The sequence below is a fragment of the Schistocerca gregaria genome, chromosome 7 (assembly GCF_023897955.1).
Source record: "Schistocerca gregaria isolate iqSchGreg1 chromosome 7, iqSchGreg1.2, whole genome shotgun sequence".
NCBI classification, from domain to species: Eukaryota; Metazoa; Arthropoda; class Insecta; order Orthoptera; family Acrididae; genus Schistocerca; species Schistocerca gregaria.
In genome coordinates, this window is record NC_064926.1 from 75,643,325 (window position 1) to 75,663,704 (window position 20,380).

The window sequence follows — 20,380 nt, forward strand, 5'->3', positions numbered from 1 at the left end:
GCCCCATGGCGACGCCCCGCCTCTACCGCCGCCGCCGCTGCCTCCTGTTCTCCCGCCGGCGACGCCCGCAGTGGACGCGTCGCTGCAACCGCCGGGCGCCTCCCTGGGTCACGCGCCGCCGATCGCTTACAGTGACCAGTTGTCCTCCGACATGGAACTCTTGCCCGCTCCGGACCATATGTCGTCTTCGCCCGTCGGGTGCCCCGGCCCAATGGAGGTCGACCCTTCGGCCCCTCCTGTCTCTTTACGGGCGCATACACCGCATGTTGGCGTGCACCCTGGACCAGGTTTTCAGGCGTTTCCTAGCTCCCCGAGGTCCGAATGGCAGGGTGCGGATGGCACAGCCTAGCCTGTTGTTAGACTCCCCACCTCGTCGCATACGTCACCATGGGGTCCTCCCCAAGGAGGGCGGAAGCCTTATCCCACAACCGTACGCCGATTTGCGGGGGAGGAATGTGGTGTCACCGCCAGACACCACACTTGCTAGGTGGTAGCCTTTAAATCGGCCGCGGTCCGGTGGTATACGTCGGACCTGCGTGTAGTCACTATCAGTGATTGCAGACCGAGCGCCGCCACACGGCAGGTCTAGAGAGACTTCCTAGCACTCGCCCGGTTGCACAGCCGACTTTGCTAACGATGGTTCACTGACAAATTACGCTCTCATTTGCCGAGACGGTACCATAGCCTTCAGCTACGTTATTCGCTACGACATAGCAAGGCGCCATGATCAGTTTCTATTGATGTTGTAAATCATGTACCGTCAAGAGCGACGTTCTTCACTAATGGATTAAAATTAAGTATTCCACCAGCTACGCCCGTTTTTCTCAATTCTAATTCCCTTGTCATGTTCCAGACCTCACGCCAGCCTGCGTGAGCTAAAACGCGTGCATTTCGGCCTCGTGTAGTAACACAGTGTTGGCTCTCCTGCCAACCACAACAGTAGATGCGAGAGATTTCGTTGTAAGAACCTTTTTAAATTGCAACAGATAGTTAATTTACGTAAAAATTCATTTTTTTAAATTATACAGATTCCATGAGTTCAGTAAGTTTTATCTTGGCCGCTCCAGGGCAACAATCGAAATTCTTTCGAGCCTTGCTTTGCAATCAATAAATAGAAATTAACAAAATTACATTCAATTCAGTTAACGGCAACTATATTTTAGTCATCACGTTTAAAATCTAAAGCTGGTACATGAATAACAGCGGCTCTTCAAGAACCCGTCTCATATTTACTTATGCACGCAAGTAAAAGCGATAGGAAAAGATAATATCCCTGAGAGAAAAATCATTCTCTGACAAAAGAAAAATTAAGGGTTTCTCATTACGTGTGCGGAAACAAAGGGACATCTACATCTACATATACATCCATACTCCGCAAGCCACCTGACGGTGGCATCCGTCATTTTGATACCACACTCCAATAAATGCGGTTGCAGCATGTCTTATGAACTCGAGATATTTTAGTGTATTTAGATTCCTAGCATTAAAAAGTGAACCAGTCACGTGGATCTTGAAAAACACGCACTAAACTTTGTTAGAACAAGAGCGTTGTTTCTATCCTTTCTTTGAGTCAGCGTGGATTTTCGAGTGACGATTAATGAATATTGCGAAGGTTGGCTTACCCATGGTTTGTAAACGCTGCTGGTCCCTTGAACTTTTGCATAGATATGTCGCATCATTTTGCACTTTTATTGATAAAATTCGGAGAATAGCATCCAATTTTCGGAGCCATTGCCCTGCAGCTGTAGATGCAGAGAAATGTGAAGAGGATTTTCTCTGTCTCGTGATGCCTGGGTGTTGTGTGATGTCTTTAGGTTGTTAGGTTTAAGTAGTTCTAAGTTCTAAGTTCTAAGTCCCATAGTGCTCAGAGACATTGGAACCATTTTGTGAAGAGGATGAAATGGAATGGAATGTAGTGTTCGCAGAACACTCGTTTCGTTCATCCCTCTCGTGGTTCCTAGATGCCTCTTAGTGACATTTGCATCATGCGTTACTGCTGACAAAATGTTTGTTTCATTTCTTTCATCAGTTGCTCTTCTTTTCCTCTAGCGTACTTTTTATTCTGCACAGTTCCAATCTCTAGATCCTCTTTTTATAACTACCGCAAAGACAGATTGTGAGTGCGTGGCACGATCTCGATACCATCCAGCATGCAGCCGCACCGCACCACTGCTTTAAGCCGTCGGTACACGGACCGTGCTATCGAACGTTAACGTTGAGCGTGCCAAGTTCAACGTGCTGCTGAACGCTCAGGAACGATGCGCCTTGTGCACACGGTACGTGGGCCCCAGCGTGGTATACGAGATCACAACGCACTCCAGCGACAGTTGCGGTATGTTTCTAGTTCGTAAATCACACTGTTTACTCAACGGGCGAGCGTAAAATTACCACGTTAGCTCTATTAAAACGCACATTTTTTCCATCTTCCACGAAAAGGAAAGTACCGTGTCCAATCAATAAGGACACAGGATTATAAAAGTTTCATTACAAAGAGTGCGGTACAAGTTTGGAATATTTCTCCGCACAAGATAAACATTACTTCATCATTCCTACATTTTAGTAAAACCCCAAGGTCAGTATTACTTGATTACTGTTCCTACCCAGTAGCAGAATCTTTGCAACATGTGAATTACGAAGCGTGAAAGAAGGGGGAGCAAAATATCTTTATGCAAGTAGCGCAAGCTGTCCTTTAGATTAAGCCAATCGAACAAAGTCACCCCTAAAAAAAAAAAAAAAAAAAAAAAAAAAAAAAAAAAAAAAAAAAAAAAAAAAAGTGAACTTGTATTTACATAACATCAAATATTATAGTCTATACCTATGTTAAACTAATAATAAAGTATCAGAACCTAATAAAAACGCGAATGTTATGAAAAAAAGTGTTAGTACGTGAACCACTGCTCCAACAAAGAAACTCGTTGTTGGACAGTGACGCTATTCATTTTGCTAAACCAACATCACATCTTTTGTCTCGACGCTATTCATTTTGCTAAACCAACATCACATCTTTTGTCTCGACGCTATTCATTTTACTAAACCAACATCACACCTTTTGTCTTCACACCTTTTGTCTCTAATCATAGTATCTTACCGCTTGCTAAAAACCTTAAGCATAGATATGTTACTAACTGAAATTTAATTATAAGAAATTGTACCAAGAATAATGCGTTTTGGGTGGATCTTCGGTGTGTCGATGCCTTCAAATAGCCTACTCTCATTATATGTAAGTCACCATAATTCTTTTGCTACGAATATGATGTTTCTCATTATTTTATTGGAACGAATCACACAGTTAACAACGGGTTTTGCAGTGATTCTCAATTTGCTGGTGCTCAGAACGGCATATATACATATAGGCTTGAAATGAATGCCAATATGGCGCCTCACAACTCTGTATTGAAGGGAGACGGCGTGCTTGTGACGTAGGTGGCGTTGTGCCATCTCATTGGTCAACGCTCAGACGCACGCTCAGAACATCTGACATGCCAGATATTGCTCTGCACGTTCGGAAAGACTCCCGAGCGTGCTATTCCATGCTGTGACGTCAGAAAGTCGGCACGCTCTACGCTCAACGTTCGGATGTACGGTCCGTGTGCCGACGGCTTTACAGTTAGGCAACATCCGCCGTAAACGATATTCACGTTTTCGACTGTCTCATTAGTTTTGCGAGCAAGAAAGCTGTCTGCTGCAACAGCAGAACAGAGATTGGTGGGCATCAAGGGCACAGGTAAACAAAGAACCATACCTAGTTACATGTACGCTTACATTTGCTATTTGCCTTTAATAGGACAGAGGTCTGTGGAAGCTCTTCTGCTGACGGTGAGTCAGCAATTTCCGGCGCAGTTATCTTGATAGTATTTCATCAAGTCCTATACATGCTATGTCGATAAAGTTCTTTTAGCAGCTTCATTCAAATTCCACTGAAGAAAGTATAGAGTTTCATCAGAAAAAACAAGGTTGGTGTCCTAATTCGGCGACTATAAATGATAAAAGTTACTTGTGAACGTAGGAAATTTGGCATACCAGCATATCGTCCATTATAACTTAGCGAAAACCGCACCTCGATATATCTACTCATTCCGGATGTATTTGCGGCGGCCTTGCTTAGCTGTCTTACCAAAGAGAAACAAAACATGTAAAATCAGAAATTACTCCCAACAGTGCAAACATGATTTCTGCAGAATTGCGAAAGTTATTGCCTTTAAATGGTAAAAAATATATGTCAAGAATATTTACATGTTAAACCGTCGTTTAGAGCGTTATTAAAGCTGGAAATTTATGGAATAAAAAATGGTTCAAATGGCTCTGAGCACTATGGGACTTAACTGCTGTGGTCATCAGTCCCCTAGAATTTAGAAGTACTTAAACCTAACTAACCTAACGACATCACACATATCCAAGCCCGAGGCAGGATTCGAACCTGCGACCGTAGCGGTCGCGCGGTTCCAGACTGTAGCGTCTTTATGGAATGGTGAAGGACAGTTAGTAGTTGTATTCGACTTCACCAAGTGGAAAGTTCGGATTTCCCGCTGTTGGGGACAAGCTGACAGTCCACATTATTTTCTGTTTGCCGTAATGAAAAGTAGCTTCTCATGCAGAAAATTCTTCCGCAACTAAGGAAGGCATCATATTTTTCCGCCGAAAACGCATCGCACGCGATCTTTGAGACTATCTAATTAAATTAGCGTACCTCAAATAGCCCGTACATAGCATTTTCTAGGCAGCTTGTGGCCCTGTCTGATAACGGAAGCTTTAAGGACTACTTTAGTTCGTGGCAACAAAATGGCTCTCTTAATATTGGTTACACAGGGTGGTCCATTGATCGTGACCCGGCCAAATATCTCACGAAATAAGCTTCAAACGAAAAAACTACAAAGAACTAAACTTGTCTAGCTTGAAGGGGGAAATAAGATGGAGCTATGGTTCGCCCGCTAGATGGCGCTGCCATAGATCAAACGGATTTATTACATGTTCGTGTAGTACGTAAAGAAATATGAATGTTTTAGTTGGACCACTTGTTTCGCTTTGTGATAGATGGCGCTGTAATACTCAAAAACATATGGCTCACAATTTTAGACGGACAGTTGGTAACAGGTAGGATTTTTACATTAAAATACAGAACGTAGGTACGTCTGAACATTTTATTTCGGTTGTTCCAAAGTGATACATGTACCTGTGTGAACTTATCACTGAGAACGCATGCTGTTACAGCGTGAGTAGCTGTAAATACCACATTAATGCAAAAAATGCTCAAAATGATGTCCGTCAACCTCAGTGCATTTGACAATATGTGTAACGACATTCTTCTCAACAGCGAGTAGTTCGCCTTCTGTAACGTTCGCACATGCATTGACAATGCGCTGACGCACGTTGTCAGGCGTTGTCGGTGGATTACTATAGCAAATTTCCTTCAACTTTCCCCACAGAGAGAAATCCGGGGATGTCAGATCCGGTGAACGTACGTGCCATAGTATGGTGCTTCGACTACCAATCCACCTGTAATGAAATATGCTATTCAATACCGCTTCAACCGCACGCGAGCTAAATGCCGGACATCCATCATGTTCGAAGTACATCGCCATTCTGTCATGCAGTGAAACATCTTGTAGTAACATCGGTAGAGCATTACGTAGGAAATCAGCATACATTGCACCATTTAGATTGCCATCGATAAAATGGGGGCCAATTATCCTTCCTCTCATAATGCCGCACCATACATTAACCCGCCAAGTTCTCTGATATTCCACTTGTCGCAGCCATCGTGGATTTTCCGTTGCCCAATAGTGCATATTATCCCGGCTTACGTTGCCGCTGTTGGTGAATAACGCTTCGTCGCTAAATAGAACGCATGCAAAAAAATCTGTCATCGTCCCGTAATTTCTCTTGTGCCCAGTGGCATAACTGTACACGACGTTCAAAGTCGTCGCCATGCAATTCCTGGAGTATAGAAATATGGTACGGGTGCAATAAATGTTGATGTAGCATGCTGAACACTGACGTTTTTGAGATTCCCGATTCTCGCGCAGTTTGTCTGCTATTGATGTGCGGATTTGCCGAGACAGCAGCTAAAACACCTACTTGGGCATCATCATTTGTTGCAGGTCGTGGTTGACGTTTCACATGTGGATGAACACTTCCTGTTTCCTTAAATAACGTAACTATACGGCGAACGTCCCGGACACTTGGATGATGTCGTCCAGGATACCGAGCAGCATACATAGCACACGCCCGTTGGGCATTTTGATCACAATAGCCACACATAAACACGATATCGACCTTTTCCGCAATTGGTAAACGATCCATTTAAACACGGGTACTCTATCACGAAGCAAATACCGTCCGCACTGGCGGAATGTTGTGTGATACCACATACTTAAGCGTTTGAAACTATTACAGCGCCATCTATCATAAAGCAAAAAAAGTGGTCCAACTAAAACAATTGTATTTCTTTACGTACTACACTAATATGTAATAAAAAATCGGGGTTCCTTTAAAAAAAAACGCAGTTGATATCCGTTTGACCTATGGCAGCGCCATCTAGCGGGCGAACTATAGCGCCATCTGGTTTCCCCTTTCAAGCTAGACAAGTTTCGTTCTTTGTAGTTTTTTCGTTTGACGCATATTTCGTGAGCTATTTGGCCCGGTCACTGTCAATGGATCACCCTGTATAAATTATGTTTTTATTGTATATAATTCGTCACTGTTGCCAATTCAAAACCTGTTTGTATTGTTACCGTCTATCACTGGTTATGTCAGTCGATAAAAATTGAAGTAAATACGACCTTAATAATTAATTTGCGATCGTTGAATACATTCATATTTTTATTTATGTACACAACAAAAGCACGTCCGTAACTAAACTGCTAGCTATATAAAGTGCAACATGGGAATGATGTGATCAGATTGTGTGGTCCCAACACATCGAGAGCATACCGGCTAGCGCACCTCCGCGAGACGGCGTCACCTGCAGGAAGACATGAGTTGGGCGTCCCCTGTCAAAGGTGATTCAGTCAGCCTCCGATCGCTGGTCGGCCCAGTCGGTTGTAGACTTCGAGAGCATCACTACTGAGTATTAGAAAGACGAACTGAGCCAGCGTTCTGCGATTAATAGCAGTGGCTAAAGTTCAATTGGTTCAAATGGATCTGAGCGCTCTGGGACTTAACATCAGTCATCAGTTCCCTAGAACTTAGAACTACTTAAACCTAACTAACCTAAGAACATCACACACATCCGTGCCCGAGGCAGGATTCGAATCTGCGACCATAGCGGTCCCGCGGTTCAGGACTGAAGCGCCTACAACCGCTCGGCCACTCCGGCTGCTGGCTCAAGTATTTGCAAGTAGGAGGCGCAAGCACCCACTCCATAAAGAGAAGTCATGTTCATTTTCCTTTTAAAAATAAAATGTTATATTAATCTTCAAGTTTATTGTACAGATCATTTTGAATTCGTGCTACCGCTCATCGCAACTTCTCTCCTTCCTTGTTTGTGTCGGTTCTGACTCCCACAGTAGCTGAGACGTATTTGATCATGGACGACTTTGAGGTTAGGTCCCTGGAGCAAGCCCAACTAAAACCAACCTGTTTCTACCGTTAAGTGGCTCACACTTTGAAACGTCACAGGTTTACGCTTCATTTAACTGACTGATTAATTTCTACATGTTTAATAATTCATTTTACGCCGAGAGCGTCCTTTCAATGTTTCGTCTAGCTAATTAACCTCTGTATTCAAGAATGCTTCTGTGTATATTTTTTCTTCTGTTGGTGTCACACCTCCTCTCTCAACCTTTGATCCCACGATGTATGTGGATGGATGAACGTAATGTGCACGTATTGTTCCATGGACCATTCACCAATGTTGCGTTATCCTTTCCTTCATTTTAAAATTAGGAAACTATCTTTTCTATCGGGTTTGATTACCCATATCTCAATTTATCGGACCTAATTGAAGAATTAGACACATAGCGGTAGAAATGGGAACCATGCAGCACTGTGTCCGCTTATATTAAAGGGAGATACGTGTTACATGAAAATTAATCAGCTTAACAAACGAGGGGTAGACTTTCAACTTTTGTCGTTTGGTCACATGGACACCCCATCAAGTCACTTTGCTTCTTCGAAGCATGCAGTTTACCACCGAGATAGGACAGTATGCCCCCCCCCCCCCCATTCATCCCCCGTTTCTTGTATCCTGGTGAATCGCAAACCTGATGGCAAGATGGTGTACAGCTATTCCAGAAAGCCTACATTCTTTCATCTGTATTAGTATCCAATTGTGGTCATAGCTTCTAGTGTGAAGGTGTTCTACCCACCCTTGTTCAAGGAGCGCGATCCAGCTGCGACCAAGACAGCCTTCCAAATGAGCTGAAACACCTGGAGGTAACATCCGAAGCAACGGGTATACCAGCAAGCAGATAAGGTGTACATTCAGACAAGCTACACCAACATAAACGCAGAAAGGAAAAGAAGAGCACAAGTCACTAGCGTGCATCCCCTTTGCCAGTAATACCTCCAGAAAAATCAGCAGAGTCTTGGGACGAGACAATGTCAAATGTGTATTTTGCCCACCCCCTAAGACCTTGACACGACTAGCTTCAGTAACGGACGATGCAGGCCTTCAAGTACAAGGGGTCTCTACGAACGCCGCAAGGCATACATCGTGGAAACTGTACACACAGGTAGAAGAAAGATGTCGTCAACATAGAAGCCACCCAGAATTACACCAGACAACAACAAAAACACCGGTGGCCGATCATACTGCAGAAACTGGCCATACTATAGATTACAACAAAACGAAGGAACCTAGGTAACCGTCCTCCTCCTGGGATTGTGTAATTAAAGAGACCATTGGAATTTGCGTCCAAGACGTATTAGATGGTGGCCTCTAAGTCAGTCAGGTATGGCACCCTGCACTGAATCACGCACAAGCAACACGTTGCCTCACAGCAGCTCAGGTGTTGGGGACCGCCATTCTCAGGCGAGACTGGTTTCGCGCTGATAAAGCCAGATGGGTACACAGTGTATTGAAGACAACAGGTGTTGTGTATCACCTACTGTGATCGTTCAGACACTAAACTATGGTAGTTATTTTTGTAGACGAATTAAAGGAGCAACTCATTGGTATATTCACTACATATTAATGTTTTTATTTTCTTTGTACACTACAGGCCATTAAAATTGCTACACGAAGAAGAAATGCACACGATAAACGGGTATGCATTGGACAAATATATTATACTAGAACTGACATGGGATTACATTTTCACGCAATTTTGGTGCATAGATCCTGACAAATCAATACCCAGAACAACCACCTCTGGCCTTGATACGCCTGGGCACTGAGTCAAACAAAGCTTGAATGGCGTGTACAGGTACAGCTTCCCATGCAGCTTCAACACGATACCACAGTTCATCAAGAGTAGTGACTGGCGTATTGTGACGGGCCAGTTGCTCGGCCACCATTGACCAGACGTTTTCAATTGGGGATACATCTGGAGAATGTGCTGGCCAGGGCAGCAGTCGAACATTTTCTGTATCCAGAAAGGCCCTTACAGGACCTGCAACATGCGGTCGTGCGATATCCTGCTGAAATGTAGGGTCTCGCAGGGAACGAATAAAGGGTAGAGCCACGGATCGTAACACATCTGAAATCTAACTTCCACTGTTCAAAGTGCCGTCAATGCGAACAAGAGGTGATAGAGACGTGTAACCAATGGCACCCCCTACCATCACGCCTGGTGATACGGCAGTATGGCGATGACGAATACACGCTTCCAATGTCCGTTCACCGTGATGTTGCCAATAACGGATGCGATGATTTTGATGCTATAAACAGAACCTGGATTCATCTGAAAAAAATGACGTTTTGCCGTTCGTGCACCCAGGTTCGTCACTGAGTACACCATCGCAGGCGCTCCTGTCTGTGATGCAGCGTCAAGGGTAACCGCAGCCATGGTCTCCGAGTTGATAGTCCATGCTGCTGCAAATGTCGTCGAACTGTTGGTGCAGGTGGTTGTTGTCTTGCAAACGTCCCCATCTGTTGACTCAGGGATCTAGAAGTGGCTGCACGATCCGTTACAGCCATGTGGATAAGATGCCTGTCATCTCGACTGCTAGTGATACGAGGCAGTTGGGATTCAGCACGGCGTTCTGTATTACCCTACTGAACTCATCAATTCCATATTCTGCTAAGACTCATTGGATCTCGACCAACGCGAGCAGCAATGTCGCGATACGATAAACGACAATCGCCATAGGCTACAATCCGACCTTTATCAAAGTCGGAAACGTGACGGTACGCATTTCTCCTCCTTACACGAGGTATCACAACAACGCTTCACCAGGGAGCGCCATCAACTGCTGTTTGTGTACGAGAAATCGGTTGGAAACTTTCCTCGTATCAGCACCTTGTAGGTGTCGCCACCGGCGCCAGCCTTGTGTGAAAGCTCCGAAAACCTAATCATTTACAAAACACCGCATCTTCTTCCTGTTGGTTAAATTTCGCGTCTGTAGCACGTCATCTTCGTGTTGTAGCAATTTTAATGGCCAGTAGTGTAATTGTGGACCTGGCAACACGATTTGTAAACAGTAAAATTTCCTTTTTTGAACCAACGTTACCGAGGCCCCGTTAGACACACGCAGTTGCATGATGACAGAGATCCTGTGTCCAAAACCACCACGATCTGATTTTTCTATGCGAAATTTGTTGTCAAGTATCAATGTGGTGCGGAGTCCACATTAAACCCCATGCAAGTAGCAATTTATCTTCAGCAGTGATTCAGTTATTACGATCAAAGACTGAAATGTCTGACGACAAAGCACAATTTGACAAATGACCTCGAAATTATCAACCAATTACACGTATCATTCAATAACTGCGTCGGTGTGTCTGAAGTTCTCTTAGTAGTTTATCAGTAAGGATTATGGCATCTGACCTTCATACACAGTTTTGAGATTTTCAGTCTCACCGAGGAGAGAGGCAGGTGCCAGTCTGACTTACTTGTATCGAGACGTCAGGGAAGTCATTAGTCACATCTAATCTCAAATTTAAGTTATTATTTCATTTCAGTGTACGTGATTGGTGCGGCATTTTTACCGAAATCAGTTTACCAAACAGATTTTTTTTTCTCAAATAAAAGCTTCAAGGACTCTACTGAGCTGGCAGTGTTTACAATTGGTTGGTTCTTTATATAAATGAAGTGTAAAGTTTTCTTAACGTTACTCATCTGACATCTACTTTCAACTCATTTTAAAATTTGCAACAGTATTTTCATCGCAGTTTCCAAATGATTATGAATACTGGATTGAAGAATTCTATTCCCCTTTTCCTTTAAGTACAATGGGACGAAGATATTAAAGGACCTGGAAAAATAATCTATGGCATGCTATGCCTCTCTACGTCTAAGAGCAGCACCTTATGTTTCACGTGTCATGGTAGAGTACTTTGCTCATCTATATTCTAATTAGTCATGCCCTAAGTTTTTCGGATTGTGATGAGTAATGTTAACAAAACTCTACTTTTACTGACATAAAAATTATTTTCAAATACTGTTAGCTCAGTACTTTCACATGAAACTGGTATTTGAGATGAAAGTTTTCATATCAACTATTTTCAGCAAAATTGCTATATCCATCACGTACATAGAAACGAAATGGAAAGTTAAAATTAGTATTAGATATTGAAAAAGACTTCCTTCATGCCTCAAAGCAGGTAAGTCAGATTGGCATATGTCGTTTTCCCTGGTGAGACTGAAAATCCAAAAAGTGGTTTTGAAGGTCAGATGCTATAATGCTTACTAAAAAAACTATTAGTACAACTCCATACACAACTGATGTAGTTCTTCAACGACACGTGTTATTCGTTGACAGTATGATGGATATTTGTCGAATTATGTTTTGGCGTTAGGCAATACAGTCTTTAATTTTAATAGTTACATCATTTCAGAAGGTAATTCCCCACTTTCGTCGTTTAATGTGGAACCCGTACCGCGCTCCTACTTGGAGACAATTTTCAAATTAAAAAAATAAAACAATATCTCGGTAGTTTCGAACACGTGATTCATTCAACTGACTGAGCCTCAGTATTGCTTCTAAAACCACCAATTTTACTGTTTACAGATCGAACTGTAAGGTCTTTTTTTCCAAAATTTGGCAAGTTTACACTTCCAAAGAAAATGAAAACGTTAATGGCTTCCAAAATTGCAGGGAATATACCAACTCAAGATACAATGAACTGCTTCTTTAATTCGTTTGAAAGAATGGCTACTGAAATTTAGTGTCTTGAACGATCACAGAAGTAGGCACATGGCCTCAGTCGTCTTAATACTGCATGTACCCGTCATAATATTGTCACAACTGACTTTAACTGCGTGCAAACAGACCTACCCCACCATTGGCACCACCAACCATGGCCGATCCGTGGACACTGACAGCAGTGAAGTGGTGGAGAGGGTAGCGGCTAATTTGTATAGAAAGCTGACTTGAGCAGAGCACTAGTCATCAAGACCTATCTGAAGATAGCGACAAGTCCGTTTGTCGAAATATTGTGGAGAACGTACGGTGTCCGGCGCGAATTTTTCTTCATATTTTTAACAATTGAAGTGTCCTGTGACCATGTCACAGTGTGGTGGGTAACAACATCCCGGACTGATTATTATATGCTGACCCACGAAAGAAAAAGATAAAGAGTGGGAACAAATCACATATATTAGAAATATTTAAAATAGGAACATGGACTATAAGAGATATGACACATTAAGAACCAGGAAGGGAACAGGAACCAGCACAGCTGAACTATTGCTGCCATCACTGAAACGAAAAAGAAATTACAGGAAATGATCAAACTTCAAAATTATGTGACGATCTAATGCGGCGTATCATAAGAACAAAGAGTTGTTGCTGCTTGGGGAGAGCAACAGAAAATGCATGAAAGAATACTTGTAAAAAGTCTTAGAGCTGAGAGAATGAAAAATATCTCCATATTGTCTTTATATCCCCCGGGAGGAGGATGAACTCAAAATACTAACGCATTTCACTACTCGTTAGAGAACACTATACAAAATTAATCAAAAGTTATTATATACTTCTCATGGGCGAGACCTCTTAATGGTATAGCTGGTAAAAGGTGAAAATACATCAGTAGCAATGCAAAAAAAACTAATAGAGTTTGCACACATAACGAATTAAGAATGACAAACACGTGTTTTAATCATCATGATATCCATAAATTTACATGGGCAGCTTGAAGTACAGCTTCAATAATACACCATATTCTTGCAGATAAAAACAGACATGGCTGAGAATAAAGGGACACAGAAGCTTGGATGCATCATCCGATCGCTATTTAGCACCTAGTGACATACCATTTTTAAAATGATGGAAGAAACCGTTCACCTACTCCAAGAACGTGGTATCAAACTATTATGTTAAAAGATACTAAACAAGAAATGTCAAATGAAACCAGTACGTAACAACATTAATGGAGAATAGAATGCTATTAAAGGAATTGTAACATAAGCTGTCGCTGAAGCATTAGGAACGAGGGAAAAGAAATATTATAAAATAGGAATAATGATTTGAAACAACCGTATTAGCAAACTAATAAAAGCCAAAAGAAAGGCACATCTAGAAACCTTGTCTGCACCTAATAATATTGATTACAGAGAGGACTTTAAAAGTAAATCTGGTTTAGTAAAAAAATAAATACGAAAAATTAAACGAGAAAGTTGCGATCGATATGTGAGTGATATAACGTGATATTCATGGAATATAAAACGAAGCAAATTATGAAGCACTTGATTGAACGAGATAGCTAACATAAAAGTTTTCTGAGTATCGCACCGCGTAATAATGTAAATAACAGTAGACTCAAAAGGTCACTACAGCAGTAGCCGAAACCTTGATTTGTCCGGTATAGTTTTTAACACTGACGCGATATGTTACTTAGAAATCTTTTATGTCACGTGACTCTTGTCACGGGAGCTTACACAATTATGTACGCTGTTATAAAAAATATACGTTTTAAAACTGAATGTAATATCCGAAAGAGACGGTTAAAATGATTTAAATGTTGATGGACTGATACTGACTGATGAAGAACCAGAACTAACCATCAGTACCAGTGACTCCGTAGATGTAACAACAATGGAAAAACTGCAAATAGCGATCCAAGAAACAAAAACAAAATGTCGTTGGCACTGAAAATATAAGCACGCAGCTGGTTAAATATGCATCTTATCAACTAAAACATATATTTTTAAATTTAATGTATATTTGCTGACAGAGAACATGCGCCAGACGAATGGAATGAAGCTTTGGTATGCTCTAGTTACAAGAAAGGCGATAGATCACAATGAGCAAATTACCGAGGAGTACATCTGCTAAATTCCTGTTACAAACTGCATGCTAAAATTATAAAGAAGAGATTTATAAGAGTAGTGGATGCTCGTAAGTTAGAAGTAAAACAGTGTTTTAGAAAAGGTGAATCATGTTCTGATTGTTTTTCGCTTTGTCGCAAGTAACTATGAATAGAAGTTGGATAATCGACGTATTAACTTTTTTATTTAAAAAAAAATGGTTCAAATGGCTCTGAGCACTATGGGACTTAACTTCTGTGGTCATCAGTCCCCTAGAACTTAGAACTACTTAAACCTTACTAACCTAAGGACATGACACACATCCATGCCCGAGGCAGGATTCGAACCTGCGACCGTAGCGGTTACGCGGTTCCAAACTGAAGCACTTAGAACCGCACGGCCACACCGGCCGGCTAAATTTTTATCGATTATGAAAACACCTTTGAGCAGGTAAAGGGAAAATGGTATATGAATCACTAACGAAAATGAAACTCCTAGCACATCTGATTACTGCAGTTCAGACATTCTATAAGAATAATAAAATGAGGGTTCGTACTGTAAGGAATGGGATGGAATCTGCCTATTTTTATCAAGGTGTCAGATAAGGCTGCTCACCTCCATCACTTTTTCAACACATATTGAAGATATCATTCAAAAATTGATGATTATATTGCACTACGGATTAAGGAGTGAAAATTACAATTTATTTAGCTGCTGTTTACTGACGGTCAGCTTATGATAGGAGAATCTGAACAAAAGGTTGAAATTGCTGAACGTTGGTTGGATCAAATTACCACTAAATGCAGAATGAGAACATCAACGGAAAAGTTAAAAGTGATGGCATTTCAAGGCTCGGAACCCATAAGAATCAAAACCGTTACAAACAGACAAATAAGTGAACAAGTAAGAGAGTTTAAATACTTAGGATGTAATCTTACATTATCCAACTAGGATGATGTTGAGCTAAAAGTGGCCAGAGTCAGACATTCCGCCGGCCGGAGTGGCCGAGCAGTTCTAGACGCTTCAGTCTGGAACCGAGCGACCGCTACGGTCGCAGGTTCGAATCCTGCCTCGGGCATGGATGTGTGTGATATCCTTAGGTTAGTTCGGTTTAAGAAGTTCTAGGGAACTGATGACCTCAGATGTTGAGTCCCATAGTACTCAGCGCCATTTGAAGCATTTTGAGACATTCCTGTGGAATAAAACATAAGGCGCGGAAAGAAACAGTAATTAAATTTTACAGATTAATAGCGTTGCCTTCGTGCTGTATGGTAACGCATATTGGAACCCAGCATCTGATAACTACGACGAATCGAGTCATTCCTTAGCTTTGTGGCAAACTACTGAACCGTAACAGAAACACCGATATTAGACAAGCAGTAAATGTTGAACGCATTACAAAGAAAATTGAAAAATAACGACTGAAGTGTAAAGACCACATGCGGATCATGTCTAATATAGGATAAGTATATTTGTTAATACAATATATAACACAACGGGAGTAAGAAACGTTGGACGTCCCTTAAATAGACAATGTGAACAATTCTGAGGTGGTACAGGCTAAAAGGCCTAATGATTGAAACCAGAGAGGAAAACAAATGGCGAAACGTAAACTGACGTGCCAAAAGCCATGGGCTACCTCCTAATATTGTACCAGTACTCATTTTGACCGGCATAGTGCAGCGCTCCGGGAGTAGACAACATTCCATTAGAACTACTGACAGTCTTGGGAGAGCCAGGCCTAACAAAACTCTACCATCTGGTGAGCAAGATGTATGAGACAGGCGAAATACCCTCAGACCTCAACAAGAATATAGTACTTCCAATCCCAAAGAAAGCAGCTGTTGACAGATGTGAAAATTACCGAACTATCAGTTTAATAAGTCACGGCTGCAAAATACTAACTCACATTCTTTACAGACGAATAGAAAAACTGGTACACGCCGACCTCGGGGAAGATCAGTTTGGATTCCGTAGAAATGTTGGAACACGTGAGTCAATACTGACCTACGATTTATCTTAGAAGAAACATTAAGGAAAGGTAAATCTACGTTTCTAGCATTTGTAGACTTAGAGAAGGCTTTTCACAATGTCGACTGGAATACTCTCTTTCAAATTCTGAAGGTGGGAGGGGTAAAATACAGGGAGAGAAAGGCTATTTACAATTTGTACAGAAAATAGATGGCAGTTATAAGAGTCGAAGAGCATGAAACGGAAGCAGTGGTTGGGAAGGGAGTGAGAGAGGTTTGTAGCCTCTCCCCGATGCTATTCCATCTGTATATTGAGCAAGCAGTAGAGGAAAAAAAGAAAAATTCGGAGTAGGTATTAAAATCCATGGAGAAGAAATAAAAACTTTGAGGTCTGCCGATGACATTGTAATCCTGTCAGAGACAGTGAAGGACTTGGAAGAGCAGTTGAACGGAATGGACGGTGTCTTGAAAGAAGGGTATAACTTGAACATCAACAAAAGCAAACGAGGATAATGTAATGTAGTCGAATTAAATCGGGCGATGCTGAGTGAATTAGATTAGGAAATGAGGCACTTAAAGTAGTAAAGGAGTTTTGTTATTTGGGGAGCAAAATAACTGATGATGGTCGAAGTAGAGAGGATATAAAATGTAGACTGGCAATGACAAGAAAAGCGTTTCTGAAGAATAGAAATTTGTTAACATCTAGTATAGATTTAAGTGTCAGGAAGTCGTTTCTGAAAGTATTTGTATGGAGCGTAGCCATGTATGAAAGTGAAACGTGGACGATAAATAGTTTAGACAAGAATAGAAGCTTTCGAAATGTTGTGCTACAGAAGAATGCTGAAGATTAGATAGGTATATCACATAACTAATGAGGAGGTATTGAATAGAATTGGGGAGGAATTTGTGGCACAACTTGACAAGAAGAAGGGATCGGTTGGTAGGGCATATTCTGAAGCATCAAGGGATCACCAATTTAGTATTGGAGCAGCGTAGACGGTAAAAACCGCAGTGGGAGACCAAGAGCTGAATACACTAAACAGATTCAGAAGGATGTAGGTTGCAGTAGGTACTGGGAGATGAAGAACCTTGCACAGGATACAGTAGCATGGAGAGCTGCATCAAACCAGTATCAGGACTGAAGACCACAACAAGAACAACATAACACAACGGAAGTAAGAAACGTTGGACGCCTCTTAAATAGACAGTGAGACGGAGCAGGCTAAAAGGCCTAATCATTGAAGACGATGATAATGGTGGTGATGACTCATGATGTGACATGAGTGGACGCTTGGCAATTCTACAAACCAGAGAGGAAAACAGATGGCGAAATTTTACTTCTTACACGTACACTGAAGTGGCAAAAGCCCTGGGATACCTCCTATTATTGTTATCAGATCTCGTTTTGCCCAGCATAGTGCAGCAGCGAGAAGTGGAATGGACTCAGCAGGTCGTTGAAAGTCCCCTGCAGAAATACTGATCCGTGCTGTCTCCACAGCTGCCCGTTATTACGATAGTGTTGGCGGTGCAGGATGTTGTGCACAAACTGACCTCTCGAACATGTACCATAAATGTTCGATGGGATTCATGTCGGGTGGTCTGGCTGGCCAAACCATTCACTCGATTTGTCCAGAATGTTCTTCAAACCAGTTGCGAACTATAGTTGGCCGGTGACAAGGGCACAAATGGTCTCCAAGTATCCCAACATCCAGAGGACCCAGTCCATTTCATGTAAACACAGCTCACACCATTACGTAGCCACCACCAGTTTGCACACTGCCTTATTGACAATCTGCGCCGCACTCGAGCCCTACCATCACCTGTTACTAACTTAAATCTGGACTCATCTGACCAGCCCACGGTTTTCCAGTTGTGTGCGTTCCAACAGATACGGTCACGAGCCCAGGCTTGGCGCTGCTGGCGATGACGTGCTGTTAGTAAAGCCACTCGCTTCGGTCGTCTGCTGCCGGAGCCCATTGACGTCAAGCTTCGCCGCACTGTCCTAACGGATACCTTCGTTGTAGTTCCACAATGATTTCTGCGATTATTTCACGTAATGCTGACAACTGTACGTAAACGCCACTGGTCTCGGTCGTCCAGTGAAGGCCGTTGACCACTGTTTTGTCCATTGTGAGAGGTAATGCCTGAAATTTGGTGTTTTCGACACGCTTTTGACTCCGTAGACATCGGAATGTTGAATTCCCTAACGATTTCCGAAATGGAATGTCTCATGCGTCTAGCTCCAACTACCACACCGCATTCAAAGTCTGTCAGTTCCCGGCGTGAGGCTACAACCACGTCGGAGACCTTTTCACGTGAATCACCTACGTCCAGATGACAGCTCCGCCAACGCACTGCTCTCTTCTACGTTGTGTACGCGATACCGCCGCCATCTCTATATGTGCATATACACTACTGGCCATTAAAATTTGCTACACCAAGAAGAACTGCAGATGATAAACGGGTATTCATTGGACAAATATATTATACTAGAACTGACATGTGATTATATTTTCACTCAATTTGGGTGCATAGATCCTGGCAAATCAGTACCCAGAACAACCACCTCTGGCCTTAATAACGGCCTTGATACGCCTGGGAATTGAGTCAAACAGAGCTTAGATGGCGTGTACAGGTACAGCTTCCCATGCATCTTCAACACGATACCACAGTTCATCAAGAGCAGTGACTGGCGTATTGTGACGAGCCAGTTGCTCGGCCACCATTGACCACATGTTTTCAATTGGTGAGAGATCTGGAGAATGTGCTGGGCAGGGCAGCAGTCGAACATTTTCTGTATCGAGAAAGGCCCGTACAGGACCTGCAACATGAGGTCGTGCATTATCCTGACGAAATGTAGGGTTTCGCAAGGATCGAATGAAGGGTAGAGCCACATCTGAAATGCAACGTCCACTGTTCAAAGTGCCGTCAATGCGAACAAGAGGTGACCAGACATGTAACCAATGGCAACCCATACCATCACGCCGGGTGATACGCCAGTATGGCGATGGCGAATACACGCTTCCAATGTGCGTTCACTGCGATGTCACTAAACACGGTTGAGACCGTCACGATGCTGTAAACAGAACTTGGATTCATCCGATAAAATGACGTTTTGCCATTCGTGCACCCGGGTTCGTCGTTGAGTACACCATCGCAGGCACTCCTGTTTGTGATGCAGCGTCAAGGGTAACCGCAGCCATGGTCTCCGAGCTGATAGTCCATGCTGCTACAAATGTATTCGAACTGTTCGTGCAGATGGTTGTTGTCTTGCAAACGTCCCCATCTGTTGACTCAGGGATCGAGACGTGGCTGCACTATCCGTTACAGCCATGCGGATAAGATGCCTGTCATCTCGACTGGTAGCGATACGATGCCGCTGGAATATAGCACGGCGTTCCGTATTACTTTCCATATTCTCCTAACAGTCATTGGATCTCGACCAACGCGACCAGCAATACGATTAACCGCAATCGCGGCAGGCTACAATCCGACCTTTGTGAAAGTCGGATAACGTGATGGTGCGCATTTCTTCTCCTACTAGGCATCGCAACAACGTTTCACCAGACAACGCCGGTCAACTGTTGTTTGTGTATGAGAAATAGGTTGGAAACTTTTCTCATGTCAGCACGTTGTAGGTGTCGCTACTGGTGCCAACCTTGTGTGAATGCTCTGAAAAGCTAATCATTTGCATATCACAGCATCTTCGGTTAAATTTCGCGTCTGTAGCACGTCTTCTTCGTGGTGTAGCAATTTTAATGGCCAGTAGTGTAGCTGTACTTTGACTTTTATTATCTAGTTGTATACAGACTTGTAGGAAGTCTAGACGACCTGGGTGCATACAGGTTTGGAATATTGCTGCACAGAGCTGCCACTTGTCGCAGCGACAATGGCTGTACCTCAGTTCGGCACGTGTTCGAACATTGGTGACAGACGCATGCACGACTTTCCATGCTGCTTCATTTCTAAGCCAGAGTCATCAGTCACAAGCTAATGGTGGTGGTCTGCCAGTTTCTCGGCAATTGATGAATGGGTAACGTAACGTACCAGACATGCCAATAA